At 36.2% G+C, this 26,541-nt stretch overlaps 1 long non-coding RNA gene across 1 annotated transcript in view; it reads left to right on the top strand.

The window, feature by feature from the left end:
• The first annotated feature begins 405 nt into the window (after positions 1-405).
• Positions 406-26,541, top strand: part of LOC135411845 (uncharacterized) — a 37,303-nt gene continuing 11,167 nt past the window's right edge. Inside the window, exons 1-3 of the long non-coding RNA XR_010429348.1 lie at positions 406-721; positions 920-996; positions 2,790-2,895. This is a non-coding gene — a long non-coding RNA (uncharacterized LOC135411845). The remainder of the gene's footprint in view (positions 722-919; positions 997-2,789; positions 2,896-26,541) is intronic.

Here is a 26,541-nt window from a genome sequence, read left to right as displayed (position 1 = left end):
TCAGGTATCTTCCTCAATCTGTGTCCTTCTGTTCCTGGATCTTTTTCATGTAAATACTTGGAACTGTGATCCTTTTTTTTTTTTAAATTTCTTTGACAACTACTTTTCTTTCATGGCATTTATACCCTTTAAATATCATGTCAAGTGATACATCTATTGTGGCTGTCTTATGTATGTTGTATATTTAGCTTTTATACTGCTTTTTCTTTTCTTCTCAGAAATCAATCTGCCTGCTTTGCAATCATTTCAGTACTTCTCTCTCTGAACTATCTACCTAGAAAACCTTTCAGACCTGTCCATATATTTCTGGTGTTGAGATGCCTGGAATTTAGCACAGAATTCCTGATACTGATTACCTGATTGGTAAGAGTAATGCAGAGATTAAAGCTTCATTTCTGCATGACTTCATTCTTTAGTGCAAGCAGACAAAAAATCCCACTTTCCATTGTCCCTTGAGATCTGAATGAGATCATCTACAATTAACTGTCCACAATCATCCCAACGTCTCTCTTACTATTAGCCCTTTTCAACTTTATCTTTTATATTTAATCTGAATTGTGATTCAGATTCATTCTTTCATATATGAAGGGACTGAATCTTTCAGAAAGCCATATTTGTCATCTAACTTTGCTATGGTTTTAATAATCATTTCTCTTTATCTTTTTAGAAATACTCTTACACCACGCTGTTCCTTAAACCCTGAAAATATCACATACACATTGTAAGTATCATCCCCAAACCAGGCCCACTATGGAAAATATGGTAAAAACACAAAGTTGTCAATAATTTCCAACTCCATTACCTGCAGTCTACACATAAGATGGGCTAAAAGCCTTAAGAATCAAGCTAAGTGTGGTGTGTTGACCTTGGAGGGCTGCCAGACACCCATCTATCCACTCACACTTCTCTTTCTCAGCAGGATGGAAGAAAAAATAAAATGGAAAAGATCATGGTTCAAGATAAAGACAGAGAGATTGCTTACCAATTACCGTCATGGTAAGAACAGATTCAGCTTGGGGAAAACTTTTATTAATTAAAAGTAATTACATTTTCTTTAATTACCAAGTGAAGTAGATTTGGACCATGAGAAACAAATGCAAAAAAAATAAAACAACTACTTCCATCAATCCCTTTTTTCCCCAGGTTAAACTTCGCTCCTTCATAACCTAATCTTCGATCTCCTCCCACCTCAAGAGTAAGGGGGTGGGGAAGGAAGTAGAGGTCTCCCCATAACAGCACCTCTCTGCTTCTTACATGCTCCCCCTGATTCTGCATCAGTCCTCTCCATGGGCTGCAGTTCCTCCAGGACATTGATCTCTTCTCTGTGGGGACCAGTGACAGGACCCAAGGGAAGGGCCTGAAGTTGTGTCAGAGGAGGTTTAGGCTGAATATTAAGAAAAAGTTCTTCATCCAGAGGGTGGTTGAGCACTGAAATGGACTCCCCAGGGAAGTGATCACAGCACCAAGACTGACAGAGTTCAAGAAGTGTTCGGACAATACTCTCAGGCACATGTGACTTTTGGGGATGGTTCTGTGCAGGGCCAGGGGTTGGACTCAGTGAACTTTGTGGGTCCCTTCCAACTCCACATATTCTGTGATTATGTGATTCTGTGACGTATGTACATACTTAGCATGGGATCCCCCATTGGATTCAGGGGCATCTCTACTCCAGTACCTGGAGCACCTCCTCAGCCTCCTTCTGCCCTCACCTTGGTGCTCACAGGGTTGTTTCTTGCATATTTTTTTCCCTCATTCCTCACTACCTGTTCCCTTCTTAAATATGCTTTCCCAGAAGTTCCACTGCCTTGACTGCAGTGCTCAGCCATGGTGGGTGCATTGGGGCTGACTGGAATCAGCTGGAATCAGCCATATCTGGCACAGGACAGTCCTGGCTGTTCCTCACAGATCCCACTGCCAACGCAAACACCCAGTACCCTAAGAACCAGAGGTAGTCTAAAAATATGAACAGCATAATGTATTTTACAATGAGTAAAATATTAGAATCTGGAGATTTTTGGGGGGGGTGTTTAATCAGAACATTAAACTCAGGAAGAGGAAACAGAAAGAGGAGTTAAAGAAAGATAGCAAGGGAGAAAAGAAATTAAAAAAAAATAAAAAGAAGATAATTTAATTGAGAGATTGTGATGGTCTGAGCAGAAAGGATTTAGACCAAAATGTTAATTGGTAAAAGAAAGGGAATTATACATCTACCTTCTTTGAGAAAAGAATGGCAAATTTCAACTCCAGGAGTGACTATTAAAGAAAGCAAGAGGTGGCAAAGAAAACTGGTTTTCATTCTTAAATAGATCACCTATGAGCAAGTGCTTGCTGTAGTAACTAGAATAAATAACCTCCATTACAGAAATTTATTTTTTCCCTGCTGCTCTCCATCACAGTTGATAGATGTTCCCTTAGATTTCCCAGTCTTTTTAGCCTACACATAAAACCAGGTACTTTATTAAATTTCACTGGTTTGTTCTCTTTTAAAGATAAAAGTAAATGTACTTTGCTAGTATCATTTATGTTAGTATGCCCATATGCTCATGAGCCACCTAGGTATTCCTTACAAATAAGACAAATGCGTCTCTAGGGAGTGTTCTCTGGGTAACCAGTGTGCAAGCTAAACAGAAAACTGTATTGCAGCGTCTTCCAGGCATGATACTCCCAGTTTCCATAAGCATTTTTAGCAGTTTTTTTGCTGCTTATTTTTTTTATTTATTCTTCTTTCTTTGTCCTGCATTTCTTTCATTTGAAAGTCCTTCATTTGAACAAGACTTTCTCTCTGACAGCTATCCACTCCCTGGTTCCTTGTATGGGCAACCTGAAACAGGATTAATAGATGTTCAGACTCAGAATATGTTTTCTGGACTAGCTGATATTCCCAGCTCCTTAGAGGTAAGTGTTTCTTGGATAGAAAATCATATAGGAATATGAAGGTAGTGACAACAATATTATAAAGCTATTTAATGTCAGCAGTCAGGAGTACATATGCAAACTCACATTTTGAAAGATGAAATGTCTTACAGAGGGAATTTGACTAGGAAGCCTGGAGCAACACTCTTATTTCTGATCCCAGTTTTGTAAAAGTTATTTTGGGCTGTTTAATGATAAAGGCACTAGTATCATACCTAGATTTAAGTTGTTCTAATGGCTACAGAGAGAATAGTGACTTAATTGAACTATTTTTTTTCTCTCTCAGTTCTTTATGGAGCAAACATCGCCTATGACTTTAATTATCATCCCTATTTCTTTTGACCCATGAGCTAATATAATGCACACAATGATTATTCTATACTGGGAAATCTTAAAGTCATGACAAATTATTTTTTTATCTCATTCTATCAATGAAAGAACTCAAGTATACAGCATGGGAGTCATACATCCAAAGATATGCTGTAGGATAATAAGATATTGAGTCATATCTTTCGGTATAATTATGAAAATAATAATTAAGGTCCATTGATTGCTCGTTTTCACCAGTTCAAACTAAAAAAAAAATCAAACAAAACACACAACAAACAACCAAACAAACCAACCAAACAAAACCACTACAGTTATTTCATAATGCACTATCAGGTTTATTACATTTCTATATTTTCAAGAATTGAGATCACAGTAACAAACACATTTTTCTGGGGGAATAAAAAGCTCAAGTCCACGAACTGGTAATGCATACCACAGTGCTGGAGGCTATGTATATAGTTCTTTATGACATGGAGGATTAATGGTATTATTGTTTATATTCAGTTATAGTAACTGTACATCAATATAATGGTAGATAAGTAGCCATTGGCTTCTTCATCTTAAGCATAAAGGATGTTGTTTACCATCTCTCATTTTCACAGTGTTGCTACGTAAAACAAATAGTGTAGGCAAAAAAGACATCTTGAAATATATACGTGTATTTTCAAAGCACGGCAGGGAGAAGGAAGGTCACTGAACAATATAATTGATGGCAGTAGCAAAATGTTTCCTAACCTGCAACATTACTAGGCTATGTTGATCACAAATGCCAAATCAGATCAAAGTATAGAAATGCAAGGTAACACCCTCTATTCTTTACATTGATTGCATCAAAGGAAATAGAATGTAAATTAGGAAAGCTTTGATGAATGGATAGGCGGCCAACAGAAGCACAATAAGGTGTTGGATTTCTCCTTCCTAGCAGAAGCTTACACTGCATTACCCAGCTAATCAAAATATGCACTGCATATTTCAGCAGATTGAAATCAAATGTAACATGAGATAGCCTTTTATTTTATTCATCTTGAATCTACTGAATGATTACTTTACCTTCTGCTGTTCAGCAACTTTCAGAATAATGCACAACTCAGTGGTCTTGCTTAATGCTTGTGTGTTGAATCTTTATTTAATGTATTTACCAGAGACTGGTGGTGCAGAACACTGCAGCCTCATAGGCTACCTTGATGGATAAGCTTCACCAGACAAAACTGATTTCTGTGTCATTTTTGCATTTCTATCATGGAACACCATTGATCATGTCCTTTCACGAAAGGCCAACAGGCTTCCCACATTGTAAAACAAGAATAAATTCTGTAAAAATTAAGGCCAAATTACTGGCAAGTGAGGTGCTGAACGAAATATAATTAATTAATGTTATAACTGTAAATCATGTTTACAACTTGTTGTGTAAATAACGGTTTATAACAAACATAAATATCAATACAAGGGACTTGGTTCAGCAGTGGCATAAGCTAAAGTGTGGAAATTTTACAAGGCAAACACAAATCAGAAAAGAATTGTTTAACCACTAAGTCAATGTTTTAAGTGTCTAGTTTTAACAAAAGTCTAGGTTCAATGTGGCAACTTGACAGAACATAACCAACCGTAGTAACTCAATGACAGAGAAAAAAGTCAAAGGATATACAGTAAATAATGAACTGTGATACTTTTCTAAACAAATATCTTAACAAACGTCTATCATGAGTCTCTTGAGTTGTACTCACGGGTCTCATACCCTGTTAAATTTACTCTTCCACTGCACACTACCCAATTAAGTCAGCTGTAAAAATTCAGGGCTTCAAATTAAAATTCTAATTTGCTCTAATGAATTGAATAAAATCTCCCTAGAAAAAAATATGTCCCTATTAATTTAAAGAATAGCGTCCACAAGACCCAAACCTCTCTATGAAATCAATGTATTTTCTTGGGCAAGTATTGATTTCTGTCTGTCATTGAAGGAAATGTAATTATGCTTTTTTATATTAAAAAACCCACACACTGCCATATCTAATTTAGTAAAAATTAAGATCCTTACAAATATTTATGGTAAACATTTTGTGCAAGTTCTCAATGTTTCTTGATCTCAAATGTGTTTGTTTGTTTTTAACTCAATACGGGGCGGGGGGGGAGTTAACTCTGGCATAGTTAACCAGAAGTGTTTTGAAGGCATGGGTTTGTGTTTCAGAATGCAAAATTTCAGGGTTATTTAAAGCCAGTTCCCTGACAAAACTTGTGAATCTCAAGGAAGCTAGAGGAAGGTCAAATGCAAGGTCCCCAGAGAGAAGTTCTGCTGAAAAGCCTAGGAAAGAGATCCCCTACCCTTTACTTGGGAGTTGCTCCTAGAGGAGGCTTTGCTATTCAGTTTCTACTTCTGCTGTTTTGCTGTTGTGCTTGTGCCATGTTCAACCAGGTCCCTACTGCTCCAGATTGTGACCCTCATTCTCACAGCTCTATCTGGTCTTCCTATGACTTTGTCTGACCCTGAGTTTGCTCACGAGACCTGATCTTGACCTACTCGTGGGCCAGTGGCTCAGACTGGCCTCCGACTGTCCCTGTCCCCAGGGTGCCTGATGCCTGAGACTGGAACTGCCCCTGGTGCCCCTTGGCTGCCCTGCCTGGTGGGCCGAGTGCTGGCTGTCAGGTGCTGCCCTGATGCAGCGCAGAGAGACTCTGCTGCCCCAGCTGCAGGGAAATCCTGACCCATGATACAAGATACAAGAAAAACTTCTTCAGCAAGAAGCATCATTGCAGGTTTACTCTGCAGAGGCTTTAAAAATTCCATCTTCAGAGATGTTTCAGAGCTCAAAAGGACAAACCTCTGAGCTAAGGACCAACCCACACTGCAGCCCAGAAGCTGACCATGATTTGACTGGGATGGTAGAAGAGATGATCTCTAACCAAAATTAAAAGTGGAAAAAAAAATTATGTACGTAAATTAAAGAGAAAAGCCAAGATAACCACAATTTCTAGCACCTGGTTTTAAAAGGAGAGTCAAATCAGGTGATAATGCCCTAAGAGGTACACCCAGGAAGCAGTCACAGTTCTAACTTCAATGAAACTGTAGTGCTTTAAGCACTGTAGTGTAGGAGTTGAGTTAGTATTTGAGTATAATTACTTATGTAACTACATCAGGTTACAAACCCAGGGCAGGATGTTTTAAAATTATCCTTTGCTATACCTAAGTATTTTTGCAGATCTGAACCTTAATGACTACTGTCATTCTAAAATAAAGCATAATTGTTAACACTAAGACTTAAAAAAGAAAATTTGCTCTATTTGAAATTGTAGATGATTCTTTGTGTGTTGAATATAAGATGCATGAATTAAATTGCTAAGTACTGAGGAAAAGAGAACAAAAAAAGCCTTAGCTGATAGCAGGCATCAAGCCCTGCTATCACAGATACCACATTTCATAATCTCAAGTTTCAAAACAGCTAAATTTTTTCATCCTAGTACTCTCAGAGAACAGATCCAAAATCTGAGTGCTCCGCTGGTCAGCAACATTAATTTTCTGCTCCTGTGCTAAAATGATTCTTTAGTTTAAAAAGCATTTCTTCATTCTCTGCATATTTGTGAACAAATCCATATTTATTCTCAACTTTGCTTGGATAATCAAGCCAATCTCTTCCATTAAAAGGTAGGCTCTCCCAAACACTTTAGCAGCCCTTCTTCTTCTCAGCTTCAGTCTCAGTTTCCAGCACAGGAGGGGTGTTACCAGGGTCTTATACAACAGTAGCTGTATAAGAAAAAAACTTCCAATTTTTTCTAGTTTTTTGATACAATTCAGTATCAAATTTTGCATTTTTGGAATTGAATCCCCTCTGAAGTTCTAATGCAGTCCATAGATCATGTAGAACATCTGAATACAGCCCATTTGCCGTATGTGGGTGATGCTCACCAAGGTTAGAGCAAAACTTCCTATTGTGGATCATCAAGGGCCAGACCCAACATTTTGTGCTTTTTAGTTAGGTGCCTTTTTTATTACTTCATTTATAATTTTTACTTTTTTTTTTTTTTTTTTTTTTTAGTGGGGAGTTGTTTGGTTGGGACTTTTTGTTTTATGAAGTCTATAATCTTCTGCTTTGATAATAGCTTCCAATTTTCATGTTAGTATTTCATCTGCATAATATTGGGACACAAAAGCAAATATTCAATATGAAAGAGGTGAAAGGCACTCTCATTGGAGATATCTCCAGCTATTCTATGTTTCAGAGCTTTACTGATCCCAGAGAGACTAGTTCAACACTCCAAGTTCTATTAGTTATCTGAACAGACAATCAGTTTTACCAAATCATCTATGGGTTACTTTCACTTGATGATTTAACATTGATAATCCATGCATAAGTTGCCTCAGCAGAGGTTTAGATCATATACAAGGAAAAAAGTCTTCACCAAAAGGGTTGTCAAGCATTGAAACAGGCTGACCAGGGAAGTTGTTGAATCGCCATTTTTGCAGGTATTTAAAAGACGTGTAGTTGTGGCGCTTGAAGACACGGTTTAGTGGTGGACTTGGCAGCACTGCATTTAAAGGTTAGACTATGATCTAAAATATCTTTTCCAACCTACATGATTCTATGATCTCTGGTTTAAAGATTGAATAAGATCTAAGAGAAATTATTCTATGATTTCTTTATATCTTTACCATCAGTATTTCAACTACATTTTTATTTTCTCTTTCTTTTGTGCTACTCATTTTCATACCTTTAAGAAAAAGCAATTTGATTTAGAGTTCAGCTTTTATCCCCTTTCTTTCTGCTCCTAAGACACATTCTTGATGATTTGATCTTTCCAAAAATATTTTCCAAACTTATATTCCAAAGATTTTTTTCCCTCTTTAAATATGCAACACTGGTTGACTGACTTCAGTGGACTCAGAAGTTGTAGTTGTAACTGAAAACTGTGATTGAAATTCTTATAATATTGTTATGCCAATTAAGAATAAAGGATTGCTGTGCTCTTATATTTTTATGAAGGATGAATTCTCTTATGACCTCAAGTCATGATTCTTTTCACACTAAATTCTACCAAAATCAACAAACATTATTGTATTTTAATTGACAAAAATTGTAGACTATTTTGAATAGAATTGCTATCTATTTATGAATCAAGACTATATGCACAAAACTATTACTTGTTTATGTTAGTGTTAAATAAAAGGAGAAACCATCATGCTTTCTGAAGAAGATGTAAAAATGTGCCCTGTGTATTAAAAACATGTTTATTATTACATACTTTGCCTAACATCAGAAAAAGTCTAAACAAGTCTATCATTATTACATGTAGAAGTTTACAGCTTAGGTCATCTGTCCTAGTATGTGAATATTATACACCAAAGGTCAGATCTATACCACGAAAAAGGAAAGTTTATCTTCCTTGAATCATATTGGTTAGCACTTGACTTGTTGCATCCAAAGTGTTTAATGTGGACTTTTACAATTAGAGCCTTTCCCAAATCTTCATTCACGAAGCCTAGCCATGATGATGACTCCTGACAGAGAATATACTTTTAAAAGTTTGCTGAAGGTAATACACGAAGGATAATGAACATCAAACTCTAGAGGGTATTGGATAAAAAAATTACTCTCTCCATGCATATATGCAGTGAGAGTATTGCCCTGTAATGTTTAAAGGGAAGAGAAGATCTATCAAAAGGCTAGAAATAAACAACCCACTGTAAAAATATGCAGGCAATGAATGGTGGCTTCCAAGTAGTTGCAAGTTAAGAAGAATTCACTTCAGCTATATGACAAAGAACAATTAACAATTAAGTATAGAAATATCAGCAGAAAACTGATTGTGTTGCAAATCGAGGTATCTGTGTACTTTGGCAGATTAGTCAGCTGTTTGTGCAGTTGCTTGTTGCCTATGGGACTCCAGAGGATTAATTACACTGTGGCAGGAGGCATTTTTGTTACTTAGTTTTGTCTGTACAAGCAATTGAGTGTGCAGCAATGAACAGTGCTTGCTGCTGTGACCATAATAAAGATAGACAGCAAGAGACAGGCATGCCCTGTCAACAAGCCTACAGACCACAGTGCCATCCCAGAAAGGGGAACTTGGGAGCAAATCACACATTTTCCCTGAGTTTAAGGTTCAATTCTGTTGCCCCAAGACAAGTTGCTGTGGTTAATTGAAAACAACCTATGTAAAGAGAATAATAAAAAAATGCTAGATGTTGCCAGAATTGTTATTGTTTTCATCCAGAGTACCTGAGGGCAGATCATCAGCTGACATAAATTAGCATGATGCAGCTACATCAACAGCTGTATGAGCTTCCACCAAATGAGAATCTAAGGAGCTGAGTTTAGGAGCTCTGACTCTCAGAATCAAGCCCAGAGTAGTTTAAATTTTCCTTAACTCTTTAATGAATAGTTTTCTTGAGGGTGTTGGTAAGCTTTTCTGCACAGACCCAGGACAAATAATACCTTTATTAAAAAGGATAAGCTTTTTTAAAAAAAATAAAAATAGCTCTTAGTATTTCTAATTATAATTATAAATATTTAAATATTATGTAAATGTTTCAGTCCACACAGTCCAATCCATTACTGTGATACATGCTAGGTACAGAAGATGGACTGAACTTTCTGGTGAATTAAATCATATTCATAGTATAGGATGACAGATTCCTTCTGAGGTTGCTTTGTTACCTAAAATAGAGAAAACTTTCTGGACAATATTAGTATAGATAAGGTAGACTTGGTGCAGCAAATACATAAAAGTGCATGTGAGTGTACAGGGGTTCTACAATTTTACAGGACTAATCCATCCAGTTCAAGAATTATCTGCTTCCAGGACCTCCCCAGATCTACCTCCCTGGCACGCCCCTGTCCCCCCCGAAATGAGTTGGAGGTCTCAAGATCCCCTTCTTCCTCATCTTCCTCCTCCTCACAGCACGCACTGTCCAAGGTTCCTGGGCCTTCAAGGTTGTTTTGACTACAATGATATCCTATTATGCTCTTCTAGGCATGTGTCCCAAAGATGTGCTTGCTAGTCTTTTCCCTTGAAAAGAACATTAAACAAAACCTGAAGAATTTAGCAAATTCAATATGAAGCGTGAGAACATGGTTTGCTAACTCTCAACTGCTATTCTAAAGTGTTAGAAATTATACAGCCGTACTAAAAATCCATATTTGTTACAAATCTTAAGAATTCTAAGGCATCAGCTTCATCTCCATTTCTCTTTGGATTCTTTCTGTCTCCCTGCCAAAAAAATTGTAGCTTACTATTTCTAAACTGCTTCCTTAAGTCCTCTCTATATGGTTCATCTAGACACAATATATGTTTTCAGCCTCTGTGCAATCATTTTATAGACAGTATAACTTTGGACTGGAAGGCCATATACCCTTGATAAGCCTCAGTTTTGGTAAGGAAGTATCACATAAGAGCTCTGGAAAAAGTTTCTAAAGATCCTGAAAATTCTGCAGATCCTGAAAATAACTGGAAGACATCTATCCCACCAGATGGAAGCATCACTTGTGTCAAGTATTAGGCCAAAAGTGCTGTATTTGAAAGTAGATTTCGAACTAAGAAAAGAAGCAGAGTCCCTGTTCTTGACTCTTTAGAGGCCAATATCTTCTGCAGAAGACATCAATATATTTTCCTAACTGTGTTGTTATGGCAATTCTATAGTCCAAATGTACCACAAAACCCATACTCAGACATGCCAGAAGACTGCACATGCTGGCAAGCATTTTGTTAGACTCCACTTTATTTTGCATTCTTAGTTCCTTAAGATTTTTTTGGTTATTCTGAGGATTCTTTTTTTGTTTTGACTAATGTTTTATCTCTTCTGTAGTCATATGAACTACAGAAAGTAGATGAAGAATTTTCACTTGAAGACTGGCAGAAAAGAAATGAAAAGCATCACACTGAAACAAATTTAATATAATTTATAGGCTAAATATAAAGAGATATAACAGGAAAGAGATGGTATCTAACATAATGGGAAAAGTAATGTCAGGAAGGACAGTTAAAAACTATTCAGATACTTTTTTTCTACATCGAAAGGGACTTTTACTGTTTTAAAGGCATAAGCTTTTTCAGTTACTCTTTTTAACATCCTTGGAAGACTGAAAAGTAAGTATAAAGAGACTTTGTATCTAATGAGAATTATTTTTACTTGAAAATTTACTACCAAATTAGTATAATATGATCAATTTGTGGGCTATACATTTCTAAAGAGAGTTGTATGCTCTATAGGTTTTGTGCTCTAATAACAATAACCCACCTACCATTTCACCTGGAAATGATAAATTTTTATTTCATCTTCTACTTTTTACAGCTACTAAAAAGGAAATTCTAAAAATTGCTTCAGAAACATCACAAGTTGTATCTGCTTGAGTATTGATTCTCCTAGAAATATTTTAGGTGTCTCTCAGCTGACAAAATTACAGTGTCATCTGCAATTTTCATAAACTGGACGCAACAAATACCGCTATACCTTTCTTTAGTTTTTTATTATTGCAGCTGTTCTCAAAGCTGCAACAATTTGAATATTAAAGCAGCAGAGCTACACAGGGACTGATGAGAAATACTACAACAGAGACAACTATATTAAATAAGTAGCTAGTGAATTTCCGCTCATTTTGTAGGTCTTGGCTTATAAGATATGGCATCAAGGGGCTCATGCCAAAGTAGTATGATAATAATTAGATTACTAGAAAAATAACTGGGTGAAGTAAGGTAATAAATACAAGGATTTCTGCAAGAAGATCTGAAGCGAAATGTTTAATGTTATTATACCCTCTTCTCTCCTTTAGAAGTGCAGGACTTTGATCAGATTTTTATAGGTGTGAGGTTAAAGGATTTGCATACTATGAGATTTCATAACATGACATATTTTTTTTCTTTCTTACAAGTCTGCAACTGCATACTTACAATATCTTCTAGTTTTGCTTTCTTAAATATGTATTACACAAACACACACAGATACACACACAAGAACACACATTTTATAATATGTTCTCTGTGATCATTCGAAAAGATGAGCATTTGGTTTCCCACAAACCCTTGAGAAGTGGTTGATGGGAACAATCTCCCAAGTCTGTAAGGTTGGCCTATTCTTCATTTTGAACAATTTGTTCTATACCACTCCATGAATAAATATTTCAATAATCTATGAAGTAAGGTTAACAAACACTCACTCCAGAGCACCTTTTAGCAGACTGGGCTGATTTGAAACAATTTCTCTCATGCTAAGAATAAGTACTTCCCTTTCTGGTGTATGGTATCAAACAGAAGGTATCCAGGTTTTTCCTTACGACATTTCATATATGTCTGGGTATGTTCCCACACTGGTTAAAGTACCACAATGTACTGTACTTCTTTGTCTTTATTATTGGCAAATAATTTGAAAATACTGAGTGTTGTAAACCGTGAGAGCAGGAGAATATCAACAGCCAGAGAAGAACAATTTGCATGCTTGCAATACAAAAGAATGATATATTGATTTGCAGGGAGTTCACTCAAATTAGTTGCACCAGCCAATGGGAAGACACCATCAATTATTTGTTGAACTTGAAAAACATTAGTGTTATGGAAAACAGAATTCTCCAAACAGAGTAGAATAAAATGCATACTTGTAGAAGAAAATTGCAGTCATGCATAAATAATTGTGAAGTGCAGCAGCTATATAATTGTTTAAAACAATTTTGTTCTAGTAAAACAGGATAAAAGAGCAGGAAGAAAGAAAATTAATTAATCAACAGGGAATCTAGTTGTAAGTAAAAAAATGTGTGTATATTAGAATTTTATGTATAATACACAGCAAGATGAAAAAAACTGAATCAAAATATCTAATTAATAATTGTTTTGACATCTCTTGAAATGAAAAGAAAGTTTGATGATGACTGAAAGCACTGAAGAGTAAAAGCTGAAAGAAACAGGAGTGATTTCCTATGAAGAAAGAAGACAACATTTTTTTAACAGAATCTACCATAAATACAGCCAAAAGAGGCAAAAAAGCCAATTTCTGCCTTGGCACAAATGGTGAAAGATGGTGATCAGTCAAAACAAACTGATCCAGAGGTTAAAAGTTGAGTTCCAGTTGTCCATGAAACAAGAAATGGAGGTAAATAATAAGTAGGCTCTGGAAATCCTATGCAGATGTTAATGAAATAGAGAGTGATGTCATACATGATCATGATAGTCACTGTCAACTTTGGTTACTATTAGTATGTATTGATTTACCAATCCCACCTTTATTGGAAGAGCTGTCTCTGCCCGCCCTCCCAAAAACCTGCAAATTCTGTAAAAACAAATTGAGCTGTAATAAAAAAAAATGTTTTCAGCCATCAGTTCAAAAGCTGTTGTAAAAGAGAGATTGTTTAATCTAAGAGTAATCCATGTTCTATTGCTCTTGAAAATAAAACCAAAGCCACACAGTTAAGATACATAGGCAGCTAAAAAGACAGCTAGATATAGTTAATTTGTCCTGGTTATTAATTTAGCTGAACTACACATGTCAAGTTTTGGATTCAATGTCCATACCAGCACAATTCCAGTACCTCAATTGATTTAATAATACCACACCTAAGCATAAGTATTGGATTTGGTGTGCCCTCCAAAGAAAATATCAAGGAATTTTATTTTCAAGCAGCTCAATAGCAGGCCATCAACAGAAAATTATATTTCTCAAAAGTTATTTCTTTTTGTGGCATTTTGGAGCTGGCTCCCTGTCAAGTCCCCAACATCACAGCAAAAGCTTTCCCCCCAAAAACCAAGGGAAAAGAGAAAGAAAACCAAGAGAACCGAAATAATAGAACTAAAGCAATATATAAATACATTTACACTCATATTATATTTATATACAATTGCAAAGACTATATACACATAAGAAAGAAATCCTCAACATCTGAAAACAGGAAAAAAAACCCCATCAGATATACCCAACTAATAAAGAACTGACAAACAAAATCTCAATACTTTCCTTGAGAGAACAGAAATGTCTCATTCCACTCCACAATCACCGCATCTCCCTCCAAACTCGGAAGGAACACAGCAGCCTTTCGACAAACCACAGGCCGCACACCCCCATGGCTGGAGGGGCCACAGGGAGGGCTGCTTTTCTCCAAGAACACTGGAAGAGAAGAAGGACTCAATCTCTCCTCTCCTCATATTTATATGTTTGGTTACGTAAAGGAATAAGATGGAATACTTCCCTGGTTCCGACCTGGTTGCCAGGAAGGAAGGCCTAGACTCAAAACCATCACACTTTCAAAATATTATCCCTAAAAGTAGGAATTATTATGTTAAACTGCAACCAATATCAAAGGAAGAAAAGGATAAAGTATAAATAATACTTTTTAAAATAATTCTTTTAACCATGTAACGTTCATGCAACAAGCAGGAAAACTATTTTAACTAAGCATTCTCTTTCTTAGAATTTGATCTTGATGAGAAGATCAAATTAGAATTATCTTGATGAGAAATTCAATTATATTTTGAAACATCTGTTTCAAAAAAATCAGAAAGATATGCAGTTCTTGAAATACATTTGGAAAACGAAAATACATACCAACTTTCCATTAGCAAATGAAATGCCTTAGAATACAGTATGGGATACTGACTGAAACATATAGAAATCAAACTATAAGATAGTTTTGTATTTTGCAAAAGGGTACATTTTTATTTCAGTCACTCAGATCAGGTATACATGTAACTGTAAATCTGTGAAATAAAAATGTAGCACTAACAGCTACGGGTAACTACAATAAATTCCAGAGTACTCCATTGTTTGTCTTAATAAAACCATTAATAGTGACAGCAAAAAAATGTACTACAGCACATAAACAATGGATCATATGATCTTATAGTTTATGACACATGTGCCTTGACGGATCTATCTTATAATATAGCATGACTAATGCAATATAGTTCCTTTCCACCTAGATATATCTTCCTATATGTCTCTGTAGGCATCTTTTTTGTGGAAGATATAGATGAGGAGGATGTAATAAACCTGTGAAGAAGTTTGGAAAAAATCATTCCTTGTTAGGTAAAATAAGCTGGAACAGAAGTGAAAGCAGACATGAAATTTATAGGCATTAAAACTGACAAAAGCATGAGGACACAAAAGAGGATCTGAATATACAGAATGATTGCCAAGGGGGTACAATCATAGAATAATTGAACCATTTAAGTTCAAAAAGACTTTTAAGATCATTGAGACAGTTAACCCAACACTGCCAAGTCCACCACTAAACCACATCCCTATGTGTCGCACTTACACATCCTTTAAATACCTCCAGGGATGGTGACTCAACCACTTCCCTGGACAGCTTATCCAGATGCCTCTGCAGAGCCTTCCTAACCTCTAGCAGATGAACGCTCCCTGTCAGTTTGGTGTCATCTGTGCACTGACTGAGGGTGCACTCAATAACCTCATCCAGATCGTTGATAAAAACATTAAACAGGATTGTCCCCAATACTGAGACCTGGGAAACACCTCTCATGACAGGTCATCAGCTGGATGTAATTTCATTCACCACCACTCTCTGGGCCCAGCCATCCAATCAGTTTTTACCCAGCAAACTGTGCACCCGCTCAAGCCATGAGCAGCCAGTTTCTCCAGGAGAATGTTATGGGAAGAGGTCCCAAAGGCTTTACTAAAGTCCAGATAGACAACAACCACAGGCTTTCCCTCAGCCACTAAGCAGATCACCTTGTCATAGAAAGAGGTCAGATTGATCAAGTAGGACCTGCTTTTCCAAACCCATGCTGGCTGGGTCTGATCCTTTGGTTGTCCTGCCCATGCAGAGCCATGCACTCAAAATGATCTGCTCCATGACCTTCCTTGGCACCGAGGTCAGGCTGACAGGCTTGTAGTTCCCTAAATCCTCCTTCTGACCATTCTTGTAGATGGGTGTCACATTGGTCAACCTCCAGTCAGCTGGGACCTCCCTCATTAGCCAGGACTGCTGGTAAATGATTGAAAAGGGCTCAGTGAGCACTTCCACCAGCCCCCTCAGTACCCTTGGGAGGATCCCATCTAGCCTCATGTGTCTAAGTGGTGTAGCAGGTCACTGACCATTTCCCCTTGGATTATGGGGGCTTCATTCTGCTCCACGTCCCTGTGTTCCAGCCCAGGGGGTTGAGTACTTGGATAACAATTGGTCTTACTATTAAGACTGAGGCAAAGAAAACAGTAAGTACCTCAGCCTTTTCCTCATCCACATTCAGCAAAGGATGGAGATTCTCCGTAGCCTTTCTTTTGTTCCTAAAATATTTATAGAAACCCTTTTTATTGTCTTTTACGATAGTAGCTATATTAAGTTTCAGTTGGGCTTTGGCCCTTATAATTTTCTCTGTGCATAACAGCACCACATCCTGAGTTGCTGCTTCTTCTTCCAAAGGTCATGGACTCCCCTTTTTTTTCCACGAGTTTCGGTCAAAACTATGTGTTCAGCCAGGCTGGTCTTCCCTCCCAGCTTGTCTGTCAACCTGTGGGGACAGCCTGCTCCTGCAACTTTAAGATTTTCTTCTTAATGAATGTCCACCCTTCCTAGACTCCTTTGCCCTTCAGGATTACCTCCAAAGCTACTCTGTCAGTCAGACTCCTAAGTAGGCCAGAGTCTGCTCTCTGGTAGCAGTGATGCTGACCCCAGTCCTTACTTCTCCAAGAGTTGAAACCTATCATTTCATGACTGCTGTTCCCAAGATGCCCTCCAACATCATGCTCAAGTCTTTCCCTCTGCACCAACAACAGGTCCAGAAGGGCACTGGGCCCATCATTTTATTCCTTATGGAAGCAGTTTTGATGCAGAGCGTAGGCCAACTTAACTTCAGTGAATCCCCAATGTTAGATGAACCAACATCCTCGTTATCATTTGGTTTTGCTTGCAAAGCCTCATACCCACAATGCAAGGGCACCTGGGAAGGTGCAGCAGTCATAGAGGAGTCACACCTGCCACACCAGGCAGAAACAATCAGCACTGTTCCTTATTTCTAGTTATTGTGTTCAGCCAGGCAGAGAGAAAATAGGGAATTCCTCGTATCATGCACCCTATCTGCCTGTTGGGTCTATCTCAGGGCAGGGGTAATATGAAGCTGGAACATAAGGACTAAGTAAATATATCCAAGCAGGAAAACAAAGGAAAGAAAAAAGCTGAAATAACCTCATATTCTAAAGATTAATAGGGACAAAATCAGAATTTTTTTGTAACTACTTTTTATATTTTAATAATTCAAGATATTTCCAGCTAAGCAGTAAATGTTATTGTGAAACTATAGTAAATAGCCTGTCTACTTACAGTTGCAGTAGTACTATTTCAAGACTGAGCTTTCCCAAACTCTTTTCTATGATGAGGTGCAAGTCACACTGTATATGTAGGATATCGTCATTGAAAATAAGATCCGATTTTAGAAATCCGTACAACAACTACACCTTTCAAGGTCAGGAATGATTTGGTTTTCAATTCAAATGGTTAACTGCTTTTGAAACTAAACCATAGGCAATCCAAAATTTTCAAAGTAGTGATGGAAGTGCAGTGATTAGTTCCCAGTCTGGGAGACAGAAACCTACATTAGGAAAAAAGAAGTATTTCTCTAAACTTCATTCTAACAACTTGCAGTCACACACGACCACACATGCAACTACAATCATGGCTTTGTTCTGAACAGAGCACATTAACGGGGTATTGTGGTAAATGTATAATAATCTTTCATTAAATGACAATAAGCACAATTTAATGTAAAAAAATCACATTCAAGGGAGACATTAGTGTGTTAGTAATTACTTTTTCTTCAGAAATGAGCATTTTATGTCACTTAATATGATGGACAATGGATAAGGGTCATACAAAAAAATACAAAAATATGTTCTGAGTGCCTATTTAAAAGTGAGTAGAAGGTTTACGCTTGGCAAAATGAACAGTCTGCTGTTTGTTAAAGCACTGAGAACCAACATGCCTTTTCTCCTCATTCAACAATGTATCCGATAAGCCTGCATGTTTCCAAATGCAAACTTAACTTTCCTTATTCACATAAAATATACATACCATTTAATTAAACATATTTGAGACTGCTAATCATTTTCATACACTGGTTGACACAATAAATAATTCATGAGGACTTGCTTTAGCTTTTATGCCTAGATACTCAATTTCTGGGCTTCCACATCAAGAAAAACATTGAGGTGCTGGAGCATGCCCAGAGAAGGGCAATGAAACTGCTGAAGGGTCAAGAGAGCAAATCATGTGAGGGGTAGCTGAGGGAGCCTGGTGAAGAGGAGGCTCAGAGGGGACCTTATCACTCTCTACAACTACCTGAAAGGAGATTATAGCAAGGTGTGGGTTGGTCTTTCTCCAAGGCAGCTAGCAACAGAAAAAGAGCACATGGCCTCAAGCTGTGCCAGGGGAGGTTCAGGCTGGACATCTGGGAGAATTTCTTCATTGAAAGGGTTGTTAAGCATTGGAGTGGGCTGCCCAGGCATGTGGTGGAGTCACCACCCCTGAAAATGTTCAAGAAATGACCGGACATGGCAATTAGTGCTATGGTTTAGTTGACATGATGGTGTTCAGCCAAAGATTGGACTTGATGGTTCTGAAAGTCTACTTCAGCCTTAATGATTCTATGATTTTATACACATAAATATTAGATTTAGAAAGTAAGGAAAACAACATACTTTAGTCTCTTTCTATTACTGAAAATTTTGTTTCTTCTAATTCTGTTAAGAATGACAATCCTGTATGTATAACCTTTACTTTGGTAGTATTTTCATAGAAACAGAATATTGCAAGGGACCTCTGAAGACTGCCTAGTCCAACTGCTCTGCTCAAAGCTGGATCAGCTAGAACAGGTTGCTTGGGGCTCTCTGTCCAGTTGGGTTTTAACTGAGGAAGACTCCACAGCCTCCTTGGGCGACCCATTCCAGTGTTCAGTCACCCTCACTGAAAAAAAAAAAGAAAAAGGGGTTCAAACTCAGACAGAGCTTTTGTGCTTCAATTTGTGCACTTTACATACTGTTCTAGTCTCTAATTGAGTAGGCACTACTGGCAAGAATCTATTAGTGAGAATAACAAGAATTTTCTCAGTGGGAACAAGGAGATACAAAGTACATTTCTTCGACAGAATTAGAATGACAAAGGTAACTTTTATACCTAGTGAGAATAAAACAACACTGATAGATGGAATTAGCCCAAGAACACAGCTGAGCTTAACTAGTCTGCTTCACAGTCTATAAAATAGGTTGTCCTTTGTCAAGTCCTTGTAAGGTCACAGTTGCAGCCTTGTCTCTAACTCTAGGCGTCATACTTCAAGAAAGACCCTATCAGTTACAACAAAGCATGAGGAAAAAAAGAACTATGAGAGGTCTATTGGCGAGCCCTCTCAGGACAACTGAATGATCTCGGTTAGTTAGCCTGAAGTACAGAAGACTACAGGCAAAAGAGACAACTACAAGATGATATTTTTGATATACACAATACATAAATACATATTGTTTCCCTAAAGAGATTTGTTCTTCATGCCTGTGGCAGGCAGAACTAGGAATAAGATTTTTGCATTCAGCAAAGAAGATTCAGATTAGATATTAGGAAAAAAATATATCTTTTCCAAAGGTAGTGGTGCACTGAATTAGATTGCTCTGGAAAGCATCAATCTCCAAAACTGTAAACACATGGAAATATATATTGGAAATAACATAAATATGGATCCCTGTTGATCACAGTCTAAATGACCTCTCAAAATTCATGTAGTCTTATGAGCCCTTAATATTAGAATTAAATAAACATGCACTTATTAATAATACATGCATTTAAATAAAGCTAATCTGTACTGATTTAAAAATAAATCAAGAAACATCAACATCTCTTGACAAAAATAAAATTAAGCACTGTTTAACCAGAGGAAGGACTAAAATTAATATGTATTCTTGAGAGTAAAAATCAAAGGTGAAAAAATTTCTAGAATTATAACCTATGTGATGTTTTTCTTAAGAGCTGAAGTAGAATGAAATTACTCCCTGAGGAACAGAATAATAACTGGAGTCAGTTCTTTGTTGCAGAATTAAAGCAACACTGCTGTGTTGCCGACGCTGACACAGTATTTTAGGCTTCCTTAATCTATTTTTTCGTAGATCTATGATTTATGACATCTGAGGACTGACCTTTAAATTTCCACCCTAACAAGCAGGTTTATTTGCACTCCTCGGTAATAAAAAATAAAGGCCTCCAGGCCATTATGTATTAACTTCTTTAAGCATATCACACTGTCTCACATATAATCTCCTAGAATTTGTTACAAGCAACACTATTTGAGGTCTAACTGGTTTCTAGTGTTCTGAAACAAATCTAATTTATACAATCTAATATACCTTATTTTGCTACTTAACAGGTATTTCTAAAGGCAGCTGAAAACTAAGCTGCTGAATCAAACTGGCTTCTGAAATGCAATGCATCAAAGAAAAACATAGATTTTTTTTTCCAACATGATTATGAAATAAGTATAACTATTAATCTTAGTTTGTCAAACACGGCACGTATCAACTCCCTTTCTACCAAAAAACTATAAATGTCAAAATTTCTCTAATTATCTCTTAAAAAATATGACATTGAAGTTAATGAAAGCTTTTATTTAGATGAATTTTTATATAGAGGCCGGACTTCTTCAAGATAGATATTATATACATTGAGTCTGGGATATGGTGGCTTGAAATCCATGTGGCTGCAAATACATATGTCCACATACTTATACCAGAAGAAAAGATGACTATTTTCTCTTTAGACACCAAATTGTGTTAATATCACATCAGAATTTAAATACAGTTGTTTGATTAGATGCATTTCTCTAAGTTATTCTGAAAGTCTATATTGTTCTATGTCAGTTACTGAGAGAGGCACCTCTGAATAAATCTCAGTTTTGTCAATATGTTACTCTCAAATCTTCACTTCTTCTTTTAATTTAAAGAAGAAAGAACTTGGGCCACTGAGGTGTAGCTCAAAGCAATGGACAATGCAAAGTCATATGGAGAGATGAAATTTCCAATAGTATCATAGCATTTAGAGGGAACCTACTTGCCATTATGATGATTCATAGTCTTTAAAAATGCAGATTCACTCAGAATACCAAAACCAAAGACTCCATTTCAGCTAGCAGGTGCATCAGACTTCCATTATGTCAATAAAACGCAAAAAAGACCCCGAAACCCCTACAGTCACTGAGTTATATGATTTTACCGGCAGTGGCCTACTTTCCCTTCTTTAGCAACACTGATGAGTAGGTAGCCAGTGGGTAATGAAGAACTGACAGTGGTGAAACGACCCCTCATTTCTCCCTGTGTATTCCTACATTATAAGAAGGTTCAATTACACTTCTAAGTCTAGACTCCTCACTTCAGTCCAAAAAAAGAAAAAGCTGCATCACTGGCTAGGTTCACAGTAAGTCTGACTGACAGTGTTACCCTTACTATATCAACTTGCTTTCTGAAATTTATCTATGTTATTAAAAAAAAATATATTTAAGAAATACAAATTATAAAGATACAAGAAGATGTTAAATTCACTGAGACATATTAAATAAAATATGTATGAGTGCTAATATTACAGACAATAAGCTAACACCACTTGACACCACTGTTCAAATGCTTGAAATTTTAACAATGGATATTACTAATATAGTTTAACACAGATTAAAAACACACTTTTCATTAGTTTCGTAAAGGGCTAAAGTATTTTGGTTAAGTGGAAGAAAAATTATAATAGGAAAAAAACAAGAAAAAGAAACAAGGGATAATTTTCCCAAGATGCTGATTTACCTATATAACCTTCTGCAAACAGCAACAATTTGAACAGATATTCACCATTCCAGTCTCAATATAGCAGTGAATTTTTAGAAAACTCATTAAGTGAGCTTATCAAATCCATCAGAAGATGAATGTGCACGTACCTTCATGCATTTAATGTGCTAGATTAAGACAATTTGCAAGAATGTGTGCTGAAAAATGAGTTAGCATTCTTTCTAATTGAATCAATGGGTTATGGAAATGCAGGAAAAGATAACCAGCACTTTCCACTACATTTGACCAAAGAAGGACTGCAGTAGGATAAAACCTTTTCACTATTTAGGTCTGTAAAACTCTGAATACCAGAAATATGTAACTTCAACTTGTAAACTAGATGTGACAGTGACATCCAAACACTGACTCAAAAGGAATTGGCAAGATAAAATGACCTTACTTTCTGACAAACAAGTAATACATGTTTATTCCAGCAGGACATTTGAAAAAGTAGTTGTTGGTCTCATCATTCAAAAAGTGATGAAAAGTTCTAAGTTACTTCAAAAAATGATCAGAGTTTAAGGAAAAATAGAGGTTCATCCAATGACTAATTAGAATGACAGAGGCATTCATCTGACTCATTGGTTAGTCACAGTACCATAAGCAGTAAAAATAGTGTCTCATCAGTCTTTTAAACATTCATTCCTTATTTTACTTGAAATTGATACTTAATCACTTTTCTAGTGTACAGAAGCCACTTATTATACAGGTAAAATCCGAAGAATAGAAAATTTATAAAATTTCTGTCAATCTCTCCTACATATGTGGAGTGATTCATTATAATGGGCCATGAGCAGCAGGGTGACTCTGAATGGAAACCTGTAATTAACTTTGTTTCATGTTTTATTGATAGTATTTGCTGTTTTCTGGGATCTGATCATGCATCTTGAGCAATGTGCAAACCTATGGATCATATTGTTCTTAGATACCCTGGAACTGGGGGATATATGCAAAACTAAATAGATCAGATGAAAAATGTACCACATCTCTTGTGATCTGTATACATATTTAAATACTCCCTTTTCTGACACCTGTTTATTGTTGTTTCTGTCTCAAAGCATACTTTACATTTAATGTGAAACACGGAAGTCAAAGTTCTTTTTTATTGTCTTGAGCCAATATTTACCTATATCAGTCATGGGCATGCTGACATAGAATAAGAAAAAATGCATATTCTCACTTAAAACCAAAAACATTGTACTTTGAAACATTATAGATCCTATACTTCATAGCAAATTTAGGGTTGCAGACAATTTGCAGTTACGAACTTGAGGAGAGATGAATGAGGAGAGGCTCATGTGAATGAGCCTTCTGTTACCCTGGAAGAAAGTCGCCCACAAATTGGGAAAAATATGTTGCTTTTTTTTTAATATGGGTAATTTGGCAAAGCTAAAAACAAATTTACAAAGTCCTAAAAGACCCTGGATTATTATAAACAGATGGTGTGAAAGGCATTTGAAATCCCTCCTGTAAGCTGTGTTCTACTTCATATCAACAATATCAGCAGAAGCTTACAAACTAGGATCTTCTTCCAAAATGTTTTGATCCTAGTCTTCACATCTGGTATCACATTCCTGATCCTATGGTATACTCCTATGATACATCCATTTCATGTTTCTAAACTTCAATAGCTTACTTAACTATAAGGCCTCAGTTGGAGGAGATCCCTGTAGTGTGATGAATGAAGCAAATATTAATGGGGAAAAAATCCCAAACCAACCCATAGTGCAGTTGCATAACTAAGGACTGCATTACAGACATGAAAGAAAGAAATTAAAAATGCAGAACCACAAACATTTCTGAATTTTGTAACTATTAAGTGGTCAATTTGGCAGACTTAATGCTATTCCTTCGAAAATATTTTCATGCCTGTGTACTTATTAGAATTCAGACTTGGCTAATGGTGGAAGAAAAGGAAGAAAACTGACTGTCACAGACAAATCTAAAAATGACTATATGGAAGATCCTCTTAATTAAAACCAAATCAGGAAAATAAGTGATGGATAATAGGAAGCAGAAACCCTTTGTCAGAAACACAAGTTATATTTTGTTTTCACTGACAAACCTGGAATATGTGTGAACTGAACCACAATTCTGTATATTGGCAGCCACAGGCAGTCATGGAAGTGTGAGCTATGTTTTAAAAACTCATAGACTATTTAACAATCATGAAGTTTATTGAAGATTTTACATGTTTTCGCATTGTCTTTTAGGTCTTCAGTTTTAATAACACATTTAATTTACATTTCCAAGCATTCTTCAATATTCTGGCAATATGACAGGCAGATTCTTGATTGACAGACAACCTCTTGATTTTGTGAGTTAAGGGTTTGTGACAATGTGCTAAAAAATATGAGCATTTCAGTGAAATCTCAAGATGGAAAGCACTGCTGCAGTATTATACTGTTTTGAAATAGTTTTTCTTATTTAGTGCAATTGTTAGGGAATTTTTGCTCTATTCTTTCTAATAAACAGTTCTCTAATTTGACAATCTAAGTTGCATACAGTGACTTTTAGTAGCTGTCTATCAATAGCTCATCTTTCCAAGCAATTTAAAAGTCACGCAGGCATATATGTCATTCAACTTGCATTATGATCATCTACTGTGAGTTATAAAGTACTGAAAATTTCCTATGAGACAAAACACCTAACACAGTGAAGGCCTAATCCATTTTGAATAAATTACCAACTTCATGCTATGAGTCATTAAGTCATAGTAAGATTTAGTAATAGCCTGGAGGAGTAAGCCCAGGTTTGCAAACTGGGAAAATCTGAATACAAAAATTCTACCTGTATCATAACTTTGATCCACATCCTTAAAATTACTTTAAAAATACTCCAACCCACCAAAACCCAAGCCAAACCAACAAACAAAAAACAAAACCAGAAACAAACAAACAAAAATTTAGTATATGCATAGTTTTATAAATAATGATAATAAGTAAGCACCTTCCTCACATGAACAATGCTAAACCAGATGCTAACATGTAGCTAACTCTCATTGGCTTAAGCAGACATTATTCCAAAACTTCTTCAGATATTTGACATAAAGATGTTAAAATAGGACTTATTCCTTTAAGTTTCTATTCTTGGTATCTTTCTCACATTAAGGAAAAGTGCTGATTTTTCAACCAAATATCAAGAGAACAGAGATGTGGATCACACGGGTCTGTAGAGGGAATTCAGAATAATGCTAGTAGGTTACTTTTCATTAAAATTTTGAAAGATGTTTTTATTCAATTTTCTTAGCTGCAAACAAGAACAGCAACAAAATAAAAAGGATTATCCAAACTGATTTCCATTAATAAAAAACATAGAACAAAGTTAGATTTTGGCCAATGAGTATTTTTTAGTTAAACAAATTATTTAAATCAGTCCAACTGCTGAAATATTCAAGAAAAAGCTCTTATTATATATATATATATATACACACATACATATACATATAGACACACAGATCTTTTGAGTTGTGTTTCACTGTAAAAACTGAGTGTATAATGGAAAACAATTACTTGTATTGGTCTCTCATGTGCATCCATTAAAGTGCAAATAACCTTTCAAAATATACTTCTTCATGTAACTTTTTTCAAATTTCTGATAACCTTTCAGGAATGTTTTGAAAGCAGTCAGTGTTGCAGCTTTTTTATCCCTTCTCCAAATCACAGTCTTTTACTCTTCTACACAGAAGAAATGAGAGAGATGCTATAATCCATTCCAGTGCTACTTAGTTAATGCATTTGCCAGTTAGTGTACAAACCATCCTCTGAAAGCAATATTTAATTACTGCAGATATTTAGATCATATCATGATATCCCAACCAAGCCTCAAATACCTTTAAAAATACCTAAGTAACATTTTATTTTTCTTAATTATTAGTCCACTTTTTCTAAAAACCAAGGTCTCTAAATTAAAGAAATGGGGTGGATGAAATGTTATCTTTTGCTACCATCAGCAAAAAGATTTTCCTCTATGAGGTTGTATCAAATAAAAAAATCTTAGTAGGTCACTAATGGCCATGACCTGTGGCAGGTTTGCTGTACCGAGTAATTGAATTATTTCCTTTTCTAAATCTCCAAGCATGCCACTAAGAATGCTAGGTCAGCATATATAGTAAACAAATCACCAATCACCCAACAACTGCTGCACCATCTGCCTCCAGAATGAAAGATCTCTTCCCTAGCTTGAACTTTTGGACCTTGAATTTGACCCTGTCTGAACTTTTGTTATGTTAACAAATGATTTTGATGGTAAAACTGTGAATCTACATACAGGCCTGGTGAGGGAAACACATTAATAAGTAATTACTTACTAAGTCAGGTTGCTTGACCCAGGCATGCAAGCTCTCTAAATTTATTTCCTTCTCACTCTTCCATATTGTCACTGCAGCTTTAATTTCTCCCTTCTCCTCCGTGAATCCATTTATACTGATCGCATCATTGCTCTTGGCAATTTATTCAATATTTCTAGTATTCTTTGCATGAAATAGCTCTGCTGGAATTCCTGTTTATTTCTAATTTCATTTTGTT

This window comes from Pseudopipra pipra, chromosome 3, assembly GCF_036250125.1.
Source record: "Pseudopipra pipra isolate bDixPip1 chromosome 3, bDixPip1.hap1, whole genome shotgun sequence".
Lineage (NCBI taxonomy): Eukaryota > Metazoa > Chordata > Aves > Passeriformes > Pipridae > Pseudopipra > Pseudopipra pipra.
This window is presented reverse-complemented; position numbering and strand designations above follow the sequence as displayed.